The sequence below is a fragment of the Lissotriton helveticus genome, chromosome 1_1 (genome assembly GCF_964261635.1).
Source record: "Lissotriton helveticus chromosome 1_1, aLisHel1.1, whole genome shotgun sequence".
NCBI classification, from domain to species: domain Eukaryota; kingdom Metazoa; phylum Chordata; class Amphibia; order Caudata; family Salamandridae; genus Lissotriton; species Lissotriton helveticus.
In genome coordinates this window covers 128423226-128438512 of record NC_136057.1, presented here as the reverse complement: position 1 = coordinate 128438512, position 15287 = coordinate 128423226, and the positions used below count along the sequence as shown (strand labels likewise).

At 47.2% G+C, this 15287-nt stretch overlaps 1 protein-coding gene across 1 annotated transcript in view; it reads left to right on the top strand.

The window, feature by feature from the left end:
* Positions 1–2631: 2631 nt before the first annotated feature.
* Positions 2632–15287, top strand: part of LOC144768233 (uncharacterized) — a 103013-nt gene continuing 90357 nt past the window's right edge. Inside the window, exon 1 of the mRNA XM_078651739.1 lies at positions 2632–2735. The gene's annotated coding sequence lies outside the window, so the exon portion shown is untranslated. The remainder of the gene's footprint in view (positions 2736–15287) is intronic.

Below are 15287 nucleotides of genomic sequence, written 5' to 3'. Positions count from 1 at the left end.
TGGAACACTGGCTGAATAGCATCAACTATATAAGGCCCTGCCTGAAACCTTTTTCGCTCTGGGGGTCTCCTGAAAAAGCCAACCGTATCTCCCCCGTGAGCACCCTAGTACAGTAGTTTGAGGGACACTGAAACATTTCAATAAAAGTACTCATGTCTTTTGATGGGTGGAGCCTAAGTTGGGCACTATACTATACAAACCATTACTATAATTTGCCACATTCCGGACATTCCAAACCTTGCCATCCTGTGTCACCACACTCTCGGCAGTTCACCCTGGTTTGCAATTGGAAACCCAATTGCCTTCTTTGAAAGTAGACTATCACACTTTCTTTTCCTCATCATATTTCTCCTTCATTTTGTACTACCTACAAAAAGCCCTCTGTTCTACTTCCTCTCCCTGTTGCTCCTAACCACATTAAGTCGTTAAAGCTACCATGAATGCAAGTCAGAAGCAGTTTCACGTCCTTCAAGCAGTTTAAAAACTCACCCATCTAGCACTTTGCGGAGTGATGTGAAAACTCTATAATCTTGCTGAATATAATCTTTCCAATCACTGTGGCAACTCCTCGACTCTCTAGTGTATTTTTTCGGAACTCTATTAAACCTCACAAACCGCTCATTACTTAAAGTGCCTTTGTGATGTTGTCCACACTACTATTCTTAAGAAGGTCCTTCATATCTTGCAAAATCAGTTGCAGACCATTGTCGTTTGAAAGGCAATTTGGAAAACCTTCCTCAAAGAACACCTTCCTAAAGAATGTAATCACTTTCTGTCCATACAACATCCGTATCACCTGTGTTATTCGTTTCCCGCTCGCTACAGGTTACCTGGGCCAGCAAACTGTTGTCAGAGTTAGCTTCCCTTCCCAGACACATATTCAATTGTAAAACTGTACTCCTGCATCTTGGAAACCGGTCTGGCAGTGTGGACAGTAGCATCTCAACCTCCACTTGGAGAAAGGATAATTACTAGAGGCTTGTGGTCTCTTCTTAGTATAAGTTGAGCGCCCCACACTTTATTCCGAATATGTTCCGTAGTCCATGCACACCGTTGTAACTCCCTTTCTGTCATTGCCTGTCTTCTCTTGGAGATAGATATGCAGTGTGTGGTTTACAAATACAACAGTCCACTCTTCATTGCCTTATGTTTGTGATACCCCAACTTTGATACTATACAAACAAGCATCTGTTGTAATTTCTCGTTTTTCCTATGCAGAAAGGGCAAAGTGTTGGTGCACCAGCAATGTGAGCTTTTATGACATCGAAATCTTTCTGTTGTTCAGTAGTCCATTCAAACTGTGTCTTTTCTTAATAGCTCTCCTTATGGTTTCTTGAAAATTAGATACACATTGCTATTGCATTCGCATAGCCATGCAAACTAAGAAGTTCTCCTTGGTATCTGGTGCTAGGCTTTGAAAAGAAATGAAGTAATTATTTATAAAGCACCACTGTTGCCTGAGGGCATCTATGTGATGCTTTCTGTAGAGGAGACAAATGAAAAGACTACAGTGCCAAGCAGAGAAACCAGTCCCAAAAAGAGATAATTGATTACATGTTTCCAGGCCTTTTCTGAAAGCATAAAGGCATGTACAGGCGTTAAGTGAGAAAGGAATGGAGGTCCATCTTTTTGCTGTACAGTAGATAAAACTTCTGCCGCTCCAATTAACTTTTTTGAATTTGGAAACCATGACATTGCATGCTGATGAGGAACGACAAGGAAAGGGTAGAAGGCTATTGTCCTGTACGACTATATTAAGCACAACAATGATCCTCTCAAAACTAGAGCAAAGACAATTTACAGCTGATCTTAAATGTATTAATTGCAAAGGAGCACTCCTCAGGACACACTGAAACAATGCAAACCATTAATCCTTGTACGTGACACCAGAAACAAGAAAGAGAATGAAATGAACAAAACAACTGATCCTAAATATTAAGGATTCTTCAAAGCAACCAGTCATTTTCGACGGCTTCCAGAAACAAGCCAATGGCTGAAGCGTGTAGATCCATAACATCTTCCTTTTCATTTGCATGATGGTTTTCCACGCCAGAACTAAAAAAATTTAATTAGCTTGTTGTTCATATCAAAAAGCTACATTGAAGGCATAAGTGCAGTCTCATCGTCATTGGGTGACTTTAAGTAGACTAGTAGGAAAATATAGGTATCCCAGAAAAGTAGATTAAATATTGCAAGACAATCTAAACATCACTCTTGTTGGTATTTTCTCTATTAAGAAGAACCTCATGATGTTTGACCCTGATTTACCACTTTTCATGTAGATTTATTTGCTTCCATAATTGTTCATATTGTTTGTTGTTATATTTAGAATATTTTTAGAGTAAACTTAAATGAGGATTGTGTAAAAATAAAAGTAAGGCTCGTATAGGGGGACGTCTTAATCCGTGTTGTGTACATTGTCTTAGGATAAACTGTATTTTGCGGAGGAGCTATAATCGATGATAATCCTGTTTATTCACCCTTTGATGTGTGCAAAGAATTTCCAAACTTTCTTCCACATAAGTTACTTCTGTTGAAGAAACAGGTATTTTATATAGATTCTTTCAAATGATTTGTATTTAATTTGTCTCATGAAACACTTATTCTACTTTTCTGTCAATCTAACAGGTCACAAAACAGCAGTCCTACAGGAAACCGATAAACAAATTTGTGTATCTTTCAGAAGTTTGGACACCTTCTTGTTGTGATCCAAGAAGCTTCTTCCCAGGCACCAGGTAATGCAAACTAATTTGCTGCATTTTAAGGTAAAACATACGAACTAAAACTTGGAAACCTTAACCCATTACAGATTGCCCATCAGTGTGATTACTGTTAAGAGGAATTCAAGAGCAAATATTACTTGTGTACGCCCGGTCTTACACCAGCTAGGCAATCAATATCCACCTGTGGACTTGGCCCTTCTGGCAGGTTCACCCCTGACCTTTTTGCATTGCACTCTGAGATAATTATAGCGATTTCTGGTCTTTGCACACTTTAGCACTGTGGCGCAGTGTAAAGTGCGTGTGCTCTCTGAGTACGTGTGTGAGATTGGCCTGCCCTCCCATAGGAATGCATGGGGAATATGTGTGTCCATGTTAGTTCCTTATGTGTGGGGAGTGCAGGCTCGAGTTTGGTATGTGCGAACTCGTGTGATTGAATGCTGCGCGATGATGTGTGCGACATTCATGTGTCTAGTGTGGAAGTGCCACTTCTAGAAGTTGGCCTGTCTGTGCAGTGACTGTCTGGCTTGTGATTGTCTGGAGCTGGCTGGTGTGCCTGGCTCCAGGAGTCAGGATGGGTCTGCCCCGGTGGTGAATGGGAGATCTGCATGTTGATGGCCGGGGAGGAGTGCACCTGGGACCTGAATAGGGCTGGGCTTTCCCCACACAATGCTGGTTCCCCCCCCTGTTGTGAGTCTGATGTCCCTGACCCATCCTGTGAATAGGCAGAGGGACTGAGAAAAACAAAGTGCACAGGAACCAGTTGTATCTGATTCGCCCCTTGCCTGCACCTTTAGACAAAGGAATTGTGTGTATTAAAAGAGGCTGTGACCTCTTGTAAAATGTTCTTGTTTCCTGACTTAAAAATCTACCAGGGGCTTGCTGCTCCTGGGGCCCAGGGAAAGGCTTGCCTCCCTGGGCCCTGCCCAGACCATGGATGCTTGGAAGACTCTTCTACTTTTTGGATTCCTGACAAAGGGGGCTTTGCTGATGGTGGGGCCCAGGAGGGACCGCCATGAGGGCTGTCTCCTTGCTGGAGTACCCTGTGTGCTGGGCCCTGCTTTGCCTCCCTGACCTCCAGGACCTGTTTTTTTACTGTTGCCCTTGCCCCAGGACTTGATGCTGCCTGTGTGCGCCCTGGGAGCGCGGGACTCCTTTCCCTTGTGGCCGTGTGTGAGGGAATCCTGAGCGCAGGGATTCCCCCTGTGGCCCCTTCATCGCAGGTGCCCACGCTGCATTATGCTCGTTATGGTATTTTATATTTACGGGTGCCCACCCGTTCATGTGCTCCTTAGCGGGTGCCCACCCCGCTTCTACGTTTATTTTTTAAACCTAGGGTGCTCACCCCTCATTCTGCCCCCGTTAAATCACCGCCGCGGACGGGCTGCAGACAGGAGGTCAGACGGCCGGGCACCTGGAGTGGGGTGGAACTTCCGCTTGCTTCAGGAAGTCCCGCCCGCCGCCGCGCCGCGATTGGCTGCCACCCCGCTGCAGAGACGGGAAGAGCAGCGTGGCCGAGTCATGGCCTCCGGTGGCCCAGGGCTCCCGTGAATTAGGGAGAGCCCCGGGGCCGCCAGCAAAACGCCACACCAGAGTTGCGGGGTTCGCATGCAGAGGAGGGAGCCCCAGTGAAGGAGAGCCCCGCAGCCTAAATACCCGCGGAATGGAGCAGAGGAGCCCAGCGAGGACGCCGCCTCCCGGAATGACGAGCTGTTATTTTGATATAGGCGCCTTGACGCCCATTGGGCAAAGTTTGCGCATGATAAGAAGCCTTTCATTCATTCATTCATTCAGCTGACTGTGAGTGCGGGCGTCTTGGTGGGTCTCCGGTCTGAGGGTAGTGCGGCCCCGCTTGGCAGCGGACCGCTCCCCCGTTGCTCTCCCGCATTTTGGCCGCAGAATTCCCGAGTCCCCAGAGGGAGGACTCCAGCGGTGGGGGTATTGATTGATTTAGAGTCCCCCGAGAGGGACTCCAACGATTCCGGCCATGTTCTACTTCGAGCCCGAGAGGCTCCCACGACCCCTGGGGCATCATGGTATTCCGAGCCCACGGGAGTCTCCTACCTACGCCCACATGTTTGCAGGGGCATTTTGGAGGATAGAGCCGCCCCGGTTGGCAGCGGCCCGCACCCCCCCTGTTAGTAGTATTTGTTTCGAGCCCCCGAGGCTCCAGAGGGGGCCTGTGTTCTGCCCCTGAGGGCCCCAGTTGTTTTAAGAGCCAGAGGGCTCCAATGCACCTGTTTATTTCAGAGCCAGATGGCTCCAGCAGTTGGCGCAGTCCTTGTCCAGAGGGCTAGTGAGAGCCCTGTCGCAGTTCTGTTTCACAGCTGCCCAGCAAGTAGAGGCAGCTGCACCATTTAGGTTTTGCTTTTTAGGGGACTTGTTCTTTGGACTCAGGAGTGATTCGCACTCCTTCATCCCTAACTTGGCCTTTCACAGCAGCGCAGCACTTAGTGCCAGCTGCAGCGTTTAGGCCCTGTTTTTGTCCCCAGCTGCCCAGCAAGTAGTGGGCAGCTGCTACGTTTAGGTTTTGGCGCAGTGGCGCCACCTGGACCTAAATGTGATTTTTGCGCTAAATGCTGATTTATGTGCTGATGCTTTGGGTATTAGGAAATGTACTGTGTGTAGTATGTTTTGCTCACCCTGTGTTCTGGTACCTCTGAATGTGTTTTTATGCATCATGTACAAAGTTGCTTACCTATACCTCTGAATGTGTTTTCATGTTTAGGGGGTTGTTCTTCCTAGTATAGTTATACTAGTGTGTTCATGGTTCCCTGCATGATATTTTCCTAAGGTGGTTAGGGTTGCGTAGGTGGTACTTACCTTTTGCCAGTGGTTACTGGTTGTGTGCTACATTTGTTATTTGGTGCTACAGTTATGATATGCTCTATGTGCTAATTCTATTTCTACAAAGTGCTAGTTCTACCAAGTGCTTAGTCGTGACAGTGGTCCGTGTGGCCCTGTCCTGTGTACATATAATCCCTTGTAAATATTGCCCGTGCCAGTGGCACAATGTGCATTCTGTGATTATGATTATGATGTGTTCTGATAATACAAAGGCTATTTATATATAACCTTGTGTGGATGTCCTTTTGTGGGGGGCCTGGGTTGTTGTTGCTGGTGGGTGCGTGAGCAAATGCTTTACACATCGCCTCTGAGATAAGCCTGACTGCTCGTGCCAAGCTACCAAGAGGGTGAGCAGGGGTTATCTTGGCGGGTGACTTCCTTGCCCTGACTTAGAATGGTGGTTTCTGCCTGACTTTGGCACAAGCCTTAGCCAACCAGAAATCCCATTTCTAACATTGTTGGTCAGTGGTGGGAAATGGACTTGTGTTTGCGCAGTACCACAGCGATAACAGGCTCCACTACAAAACTCTGCATTTTAGATAGTCACATGGAAAGGGATTATTGTTTTTAAGTTGGTTCTAAAAAATGTAATTTCTTTGGAAATGTATGTCTTGTGCACTGTGAGTTAGGTGTCCCTAGCTCGGGAGGGTAGATCATCCCCTAAGTGCAGTGTGAGTTTTCTGGATTCACCAGTAGGGTGGGATCCAGTGGTGGCAGCATAAGTGTGTCCAGTGCATGTGTTCCCCGTCCCGTTCCCAGGGTAATGGTACCTGCGTCACGTGGTGGTCAGGTTGAGAAATCAGGGGCGGTAGAAAGTGTCTTAGCAGTCTTGAGAGGGGTTTGGGGATGAATGTGTGAATCGCTGGATGAATGTGAACGTTCCATTTCCCGGTCCCGGAGTAATGGTACCTGTGTCACGTGTGGTCAGGTTTTGAAATCAGGGGTGGTAGAAACTGCCTTACCAGTCTGGGGGGGAGTATGTGTGGATGAATGGTGTAAGTTCTCTGGGATGGGGAGCTTGCTGAATACTTTGGTTTGGACTACTGTTTTAGCTCAGACACTTAGGTTCCTTGTGTTAAACTTTTCCCAAGAATGTCTGCAGAAGTGGAGCCTGCTTTTGATTTCTGTGGTCTGTTAAGGTACAGTATGTTGGAGTTGGTAAGGTTCTGGGAGGAGAGAGACATAGGGGATGGAGTGATTCCAAAAGGAGTAGCTGAGGTGTCTTCCAGCTCAGCGTGGTAGGAAGAGGTTCAGTGTAGCCCAGCTGAGTCCCGGTGTAGGGGCTCACGTCCTGTCTCAGAGGAGAAGGAGTGGGTGGGACTGCATGTCTCCAGGTTCCTGAAACCCAGTCTCAGGGCCTGGATTGTTTCTGAAGGGAACATCAGGTCTGGGGCCTAGGCTGTACCAATAGGTCATTTGAGGAGGATCTTCCAGAGTGTCTGGAGGACGTGGAACCTCTGTAAGCAGGGTTCCAGTAGTTTTGGTGTCTGGCAGTACCGCTCCAGTTGGGAGGGCGCAGAAGTCCAGATGGAGGGGTGCGAGGGGGAGACCTCCCAGTGGAAGAACCAGTGGGTCAGGGGCCATCCAGATGCAATGTGTCGCCGTAAGTGACCATGGTGATGCCCCTTCTGTCCTGAGTGACAGGCAGACTTGCATACGACACATTAGTTATGTGTCACCCTCAAGTAAGTCCTGGTCCGCCAGGCATCTGACCAAAGGGTACGTCCCTCGGTTGGGGAGCCAGTAGCCGGTGTTTCCAGATCTGGACATAAGGGCAACTGTAAGTAGTGTCCTGAAGTTACAAGAAGGAACTTCTGCCTGAAGAAAAGGAACCGGGTAAGCTGTATGGAGGAGTACTGTCCCTGACCTGGGGGATTGGCCTGCAGTGGTTGCCTTTCTGCTGAAGGAGGAAAGTCTTAGACTTTATTTCCAACTTGTAGAAGTCCTGGTGCGCCAGGCGTCTAACCAAAGGTTAGCGTCCCTAGGTTGGGGAGCCAGGTTCAGGTGTTTGCCTGTCCTGGACGGCAGGGCGACTGTAGGCAGCGTCCTGGCCGGTTTGTCTTCTAGAGGTACCACTCCGGTTGGGAGGGTGCAGAACTCTGGAAGCGGGTCAGAGGGAGTCTGACCCCTGTGCATCCGGTGAATTTTGATCCCAGGTGGTAGACCAGTTGAGGGGGAGTGGTCCTAAACTGGTGGGAGAGTTGTGTTCTGGAGGGTGCTTCTCCTGGGAGACGGCGCAACCCCAGAAGTAGAGGTAGGGTGGGGCATTCTTGCCCGTGACCTCTGGTCAGCCTGAGGGTGCGGACCCCAGGTTGAAGGATCAGTGGTAGTTTGGAACTACACTGAAAAAGGGAGTGGAGAATGGCTATTGTATGCCAGGGGTTACCACCCCCCACTCTGTGGATGGCAAGGACCAGTGGTATCTGGGTGGTCTAGGGCCTGATCCTGGCTGTGGACAACTAAGGTGTAACGGTGGGGTAGCCTGGTTGGGCCTGAATTTTTTTTGTGTGTGCTTGTTTTTGTTTTGTTTTTGTGGTCTTTGCGCACTTTAGCACTGTGGCGCAGTGTAAAGTGTGTATGCTCTCTGAGTGTGGGATTGGCCTGCCCTCCCATAGGAATGCATGGGGAATGTGTGTGTCCATGTGTGTCCATATTAGTTCCTTATGTGTGGGGAGTGCAGGCTCGAGTTTGGTATGTGCGAACTCGTGAGATTGAATGCTGCGCGATGATGTGTGCGACATTCATGTGTCTAGTGTGGAAGTGCCACTTCTAGAAGTTGGCCTGTCTGTGCAGTGACTGTCTGGCTTGTGATTGGCTGGAGCTGGCTTGTGTGCCTGGCTCCAGGAGTCAGGATGGGTCTGCCCCGGTGTTGAATGGGAGATCTGCATGTTCATGGCCGGGGAGGAGTACACCTGGGACCTGAATAGGGCCAGGCTTCCCCCACACAATTCTGGCCCCGCCCCCTGTGGTGAGTCTGATGTCCCTGTGAATAGACAGAGGGGCTCGGCAAAACAAAGTGCTCAGGAACCAGTTGTATCTATTTCGCCCCTTGCCTGCACCTTTAGACAAAGGAATTGTGTGTATAAAAAGAGGCTGCGATCTCTTGTAAAATGTTCTTGTTTCCTGATTTGAATCTACCAGGGGCGTGCTGCTGCTGGGGCCCAGGGGAAGGCTTGCCTCCCTGGGCCCTGCCCAGCCCCTGGATGCCTGGAGGACTCTTCTACTTTTTGGATTCCTGACAGAGGGGGCTTTGCTGATGGTGGGGCCCAGGAGGGACCGCCATGGGGGCTGCCTCCTTGCTGGAGTATTTGCAAAAAACAGGGAGGGGAAGGGTCAATGGGAAAAGAGTTTAAAGACCTACTACCAGTTCACTTCCGCAGATAAATACTATGAAAAACAAAACAAAACTAGTAAGGTCTGACGGCCAAATAAATTAGCCAAACTGGCATGAAATACACTATGTCAGTGAGTGCTATAAATGTCACTAAACAGGGTAACAAAGTGTGAACCACATATGTGAGATATGTGGATAACCATCGAGTATCCTGGTGACCAGGAGGATGTGTACATATTTGTAGGTACAGGTTGTATCGTTCCTACTTACACTTGCTTTTTCAGTTCCATTTTCACTGATTAATTTAGAGTGAATTGTTTATTTTTCACAGATTTGATACAGTAGCAGCACGTTAGAGCAGTGGCCCTGATGAAAGCCAAGGGACGTTTAGCCCACTAGGCAGAAACATGTCAGCCCTATTAGCGACAGTCATTCTTTCCATACTGTCTTTTGCACTGTTCCTGTTGTTTTAGGTAGGGGATATGCCTTGTTTTCAATAAAGAGTAGTTTTGACATATCACCCTATTTTAGATTCACCACGTTTGTGTTATGTTGCACTGTTTTTCCACCACTTTCAACCATTACTAACTGGCCAACAACTGGTGGCTCACAACACACTGTGGACCTGATCCTGTACTAACATCTTACTGTGTGGCATGGGGTCTAGATGATCTAAAGACCGGCCTGGTCACAGTGTGGACGATCAAATGATATGACTGATCACTTGGTTTGTTTGATGGTTATCCACAACAAGTTGCTCTGGATTTTGTTGACCAGTCCGTGATTACATTTGCTTCTCACATATGTGGTTCACACTTTGTTACCCTGTTTAGTGACATTTATAGCACTCACTGACATAGTGTATTTCATGCTAGTTTGGCTAATTTATTTGGCCGTCAGACCTTACTAGTTTTGTTTTGTTTTTCCTTGCTGGAGTACCCTGTGTGCTGGGCCCTGGGCCCTGCTTTGCCTCCCTGACCTCCAGGACCTGTTTCTTTGCTGTTGCCCTTGCCCCAGGACTTGATGCTGCCTGTGGTTGCCCTGGGAGCGCGGGGCTCCTTTCCCCTGTGGCAGTGTGCGAGGGAATCCCGAGCGTAGGGATTCCCCCTGTGGCCCCTTCATCGCAGGTGCCCACCCTGCATTATGCTCGTTATGGTATTTTATATTAACGGGTGCCCACCCCTTTTATGTGCTCCTTAGCGTGTGCCCACCCCGCTTCTACGTTTATTTTTTAAACCGAGGGTGCTCACCCCTCATTTTGTCCCTGTTAAATCACCGCCGCGGCCAGGCCGCAGACAGGAAGTCAGGCGGCCGGGCGCCTGGAGTGGGGTGGGACTTCCATTTGCTTCAGGAAGTCCCACCCACCACCGCGCCGCGATTGGCTGCCCGCCCCGCTGCAGAGACGGGAAGAGCAGCGTGGCCGAGTCATGGCCTCCAGTGGCCCGGGGCTCCCGTGAATTAGGGAGAGCCCTGGGGCCCCCAGCAGAACGCCACACCAGAGTTGCAGGGCTTCCATGCAGAGGAGGGAGCCCTGGTAAAGGAGAGCCCCGCTGCCTAAGTCCCCGCGGAACGGAGCAGAGGAGCCCAGCACTACCTAGCAATTATTTCAGTCTCCAAGCTAACCGACACTAGGGAAAAATAGGAAGGGGGGTTGCAGATATAATACACCAAGACTTAAAATTCTCAGTACTTACCCCGTGGACCTACCACAAGTACGGAACCTAGTGATTAAACTTGAGTCCGATTCTGCCCCTCTAGTCTGTGTCATACTCTATAGACCACCACAGAGCATGCCACAGTTCCTACAGTCCCTGAGCGAACAGATGCCATATCTCATAAGAAATCATGCGAAAATACTACTCTGGTGATCTCAACTACTGGGCCAATGACCCAGCAGGTGGACCTCACTCGGCTGAATTAAATTGACCTACTTATGGGGCTCTAAACCTCAGCCAGCACATCACCTCCGCTACACACATTAAAGGGCATATATTAGACCAAGTATGGTCCACAAACCTGACTATGACAAATGTAGGTGTAACTCCTTGTATCTGGTCAGATCACCATCTAATTAAATTCTCCATAAATAACCTTGCCAAACTTAAAATACCCCAAATTGACCGTGGACACTTTAGGAGCTGGAAGACCATTGACAAATGTCAATTTCTCGAAACCCTGGCCAATACAATCCCCATCACCCAATCCTCTATAGATGAGAGTGAGAAAAACTTGTCGGACTAGCTCTTGACGGCCAGCAATAAACATGTCCCTCTTAGGAAAATCCAACGAGCACGTTGCCACGAAGCCCAGAAATGGTTTTCCACTGAATTAAAAGAATTAAAACTTGCTCAACGCCAAGCAGAAAGGAGCGTCGAGCAGCTGAGCAGCAGACCGAGCGGATTGAGCGGCAGACCCGGAGCAGACCAGGAGGACGAGGAAAGACTCGCGGAATTGTTCCGGAGGGAAAGTCATCGCTGCCCTGCTACTGAGTAAGCCGTGTGGGAAGGCTGCCTGTTTTACCGCGGAAATACAACACACGGATAGAGGACAGAGGTCAGAGGAAGACGGGCGAGAGTGAGACTCCCTCGAGACTGTCCCTCATCTCGCCGCGGCGCTGGCACAGGTGAGCCTCAGGCGCAGCCTCAAGCGCGGCAAGGAGCAGGAGTAGCGGGAGGCCCCTGGTGTGGCGAGAGCTTTCTTGGCAGGAGCGGCCGAGGGCTTTCCCCCGCGATCAGCGGTCTCCGCAGGTTCCGCCACTCTCGTCACCACTTAACCCCTCCATCGTCCGACTAATCCAGAGTGGGGCGCAGGACTACGATCCTCATTTGCTCACCTTGCCCCTCGTATCCTGCCTCTCTCTCCAGTGCGGTCACGCCAGTGTGCGGTCTGAGGGGGGCGGTGGACCGAGTGGAGGTTTTTGGTCATCCAATGCGAAAGGGAGGGCGCAAAAGCAGTGCAGCAGTTGCAAGTTGCAAAGCACTGAGTGGGGAAGAAAACAATTATAACAGCTAAAAATAGCTAATAAATACCTAAACAAACAAATAATGGTTACAAGGAGTCAGTCGCTTTTAACTTGCTTTTGACCTGCTGTGGGGAAGAAAACAATCATAACAGCTAAAAACATCTAAACAAACAAACAATGCTGCTGGCAGTAGCTTTAGCAGTGGAGTAGTATCAGTATAACTGAAGTACCTTCAGAAGCGGCAGATCCTTCAGGAGTATAGATTACTTCTCACGGATTGTGGATTGTGGACTGTGGACGCAATACGTTATACACAACTCCGCGGCAGCCCCGAATAGTGGATCTAAAACATCAACCGCAAGGCAAGGCAAGCTAAAGGTGCTCTCCATAGCCGCCATGAGATCAGGTTGAGAGTGAGTGACACTCCCACTAACAAAGAGGAAAAGGAAACCTCAAGGTCCAATGGTAAAGAATAACAACAAAGCCAGACTAGAAGGTGGGGTGCAACCTCCAATTGCGACGGTGTACAGAATGTTTGTCAAATCAACCAGTATACCAAACAAATTCAACTGTCTAAAAAATCCAGCAGACGTAATGTTATCTTCCCTCGTGCAATCGAACGATGGGGACAAGCGCTTACCAGACCCGATTTTACCCTCTATACACGTTGGGGGTTTCAACTTGATAAAATACCAAACCAACCTAGAACCCATAACAACAGCTGGACCCCGGCAGATGCATGATCATTCGGACCACAAAGAACAAAATGATGAACAAAATTATGAGTCCTGGGGCACAATTAAGGACCATGAACCAGCAATAAATGAATATCTATCAGACTCGTCCGAATGTCCTGCTAAAGAAACAACTGACATAGCAGTGTCTCAGAGCATACAGAATATTGTAATAAACGAGGGATCAAGAGTCTCAAATCATGACGCTGATGGTGCTGAAGCCAATTACAGGAACACTCATTTGTTAGAAGCAGAAGTTTCAAACAGCGAAGAAAATAAACCATCTCAACCGATGCAGCTGATAGCTGATAGTGTGATCCCTTGCAATAACTCCATGGCCAGGGTTACCCCCGAAGCAAGTACAGATGCGGGATCAATTTAGGATATACTTTTTAAAACATCTCAACTCACACTCGAGGCACTAACTTATCAATCAAATAAAATGGACGTCCAAGTGGACCTGCTAAACATTATAGCAACCACAATATCGGGGATTGATTTAAAATTAGCTAATTTGAACAAGCTGATAACACGAGTCCAAGAATACGCTTTAAACACAGATTGCGCTTGTGGGCCGACAATTGATAAACTTGTATCCATCCCAGAAATGCTCACCACTTTAATTGAAGATTTTAAAACTCAAACGGCCCAAACATACTGTAACAGAACGAAGGGGGCCAATAAACAATACTTCCAATAAAATATCACAAAAACAGCTAGTGCAAACCTAACTTCCAGTTTAAATATGGACCTAATAGCTAACAAACTAATAATGGAAATATCTGGAGCCTCTGACAAGGAAGAGCACCAAGAGACCACTACAAAAATATTCTCCACAAATTTAAATCTAGACTCAACAAATACAAATTCAATACTTAAAACTACCGGGACCCCTGAGGAGGAAAGGATACAGGAGATTTCAACTAGTAATGCTGTGATAAAAATTTCACGATGCAGAAAAAACAACTAAAACGCCAAAAGTCCATACAAAATACAAGGTTTATGGCTCAGCCTATGCATCTCCCTACAAAGGGTACAGACAAATCACTCCACACACAGGAAAGGTCAACATTAAGCAAACTGTATCCAATATTTATCAAAACCAAAATACAAGATAATGCCCTGAGTAAAGATGAGCCCGTAGACAAGGTAACACCAAGACCATCATTGTCGCAGGCCTCACCATGCTCTGGAAGTGGTAGTTTAACAAAGGAAACCGCAATAGCAATAAACGAACAGGAAAAAGAGAAATTTGAACAATGAAACTACAGGTTTGGGAACTAATAAACAAAAACTTGGGCAATTTATTTCGGTCCACGCTATAGAGACGACACAGTCCGAAGATATAACATGCACCGACCCCTCGCCTAAAATAACACCTATTGTACAAGATGTCAGGAACAGTTTTAAAACAATCCTACAACCACAGTACAAATCAAAGGGGAGGCATGACATTTTAAACAGGGGGAACCTCTTACGGCTCCTTCAATACATACCTGCACTTTCGCTCATAAAAAGCAAATACCTAGTCTGTATTCAATTTGAACCAAAGAAAGAGGACACCAACAAAGAAAACACCATAGTTACCTGGTTAAATCAAAGCATGGCAGAAGTGGTGCTGAGAGAAAAGGACATCTTCCAAAACTGGGGAATTGGGGTGAGTCAACCAGAACAAGAAAAGTACCCATCAATTCTTCAGGAGCTAGTAAACATAACAACAAAGAACATGAAAGAGTCCTTTCAAGGAATACTTAGAGGCACATCAAAAATAAATGCAGACAAAAATTATAAAAAACGGACCTTATCAGTCAGGAGACAGAGGATGCGATCATAAGCAGGAGTGTTATAGATGATGGTTCAACGAGACTGAAAACACATGTTCAATTAAACAGAATAAGTCAAGAGCCACAAAGAACAATTCAATATTCCTGATGCCCAAGTGGGTACTCTAGAACCTAAAGGGTGTCGACAAGTGCCTACAATAGTTAAACCCGTAACACCGGAATCACTGTGCGTATTCCATACCAATGATAAAATGCTTTCCAACCTCAAAATCATTTCGTGGAACGTGGCAGGATTACAAAAAGCACTGAAACATATTGCAGGAAGGAGACATAGTATGTCTACAAGAAACTTGGGCAACAGACTATGTACACCTCGAAGGTTACACTGGTTTCCATAAACTAGCAACCAAAAACAATCACTTCGGTAGACCATCAGGGGGTATTTCGATCTACGTAAAACATCAAAAGCAGGTGACAGTAATTCTGACGCACTACAGGCACTAATAATAGAGGGAGACATGGTTCGAAAAGATAATGTACCTATATTAGTTATAAATCTATATCTAAATGGACACGGAAAGAACAAATTGGATAGCACTAAACATATCATAACACTAATAAAGGAAATCATATACTCCAACGCGCTCCTGCCCAAAGTGATAGTAGGAGATTTTAACCTGCACCACCTGGGAATACACCAGAGCGACAGGCTTGGTCTAACCAGTCCTGAAAGGGTTTTTAATTCCGGTCTAAAAAATTACGACCTAAAATCGGTGAAGGACATAGCGAAATCTCCAGACTCCAAGCTCTTGAGCATGGCCACATTTACGAATTGTTCCACAATCGACTACATCTTTTTATGTAATCTGCTAGCCCAGAAAATTGCCAACGCTGACATAATAGCAC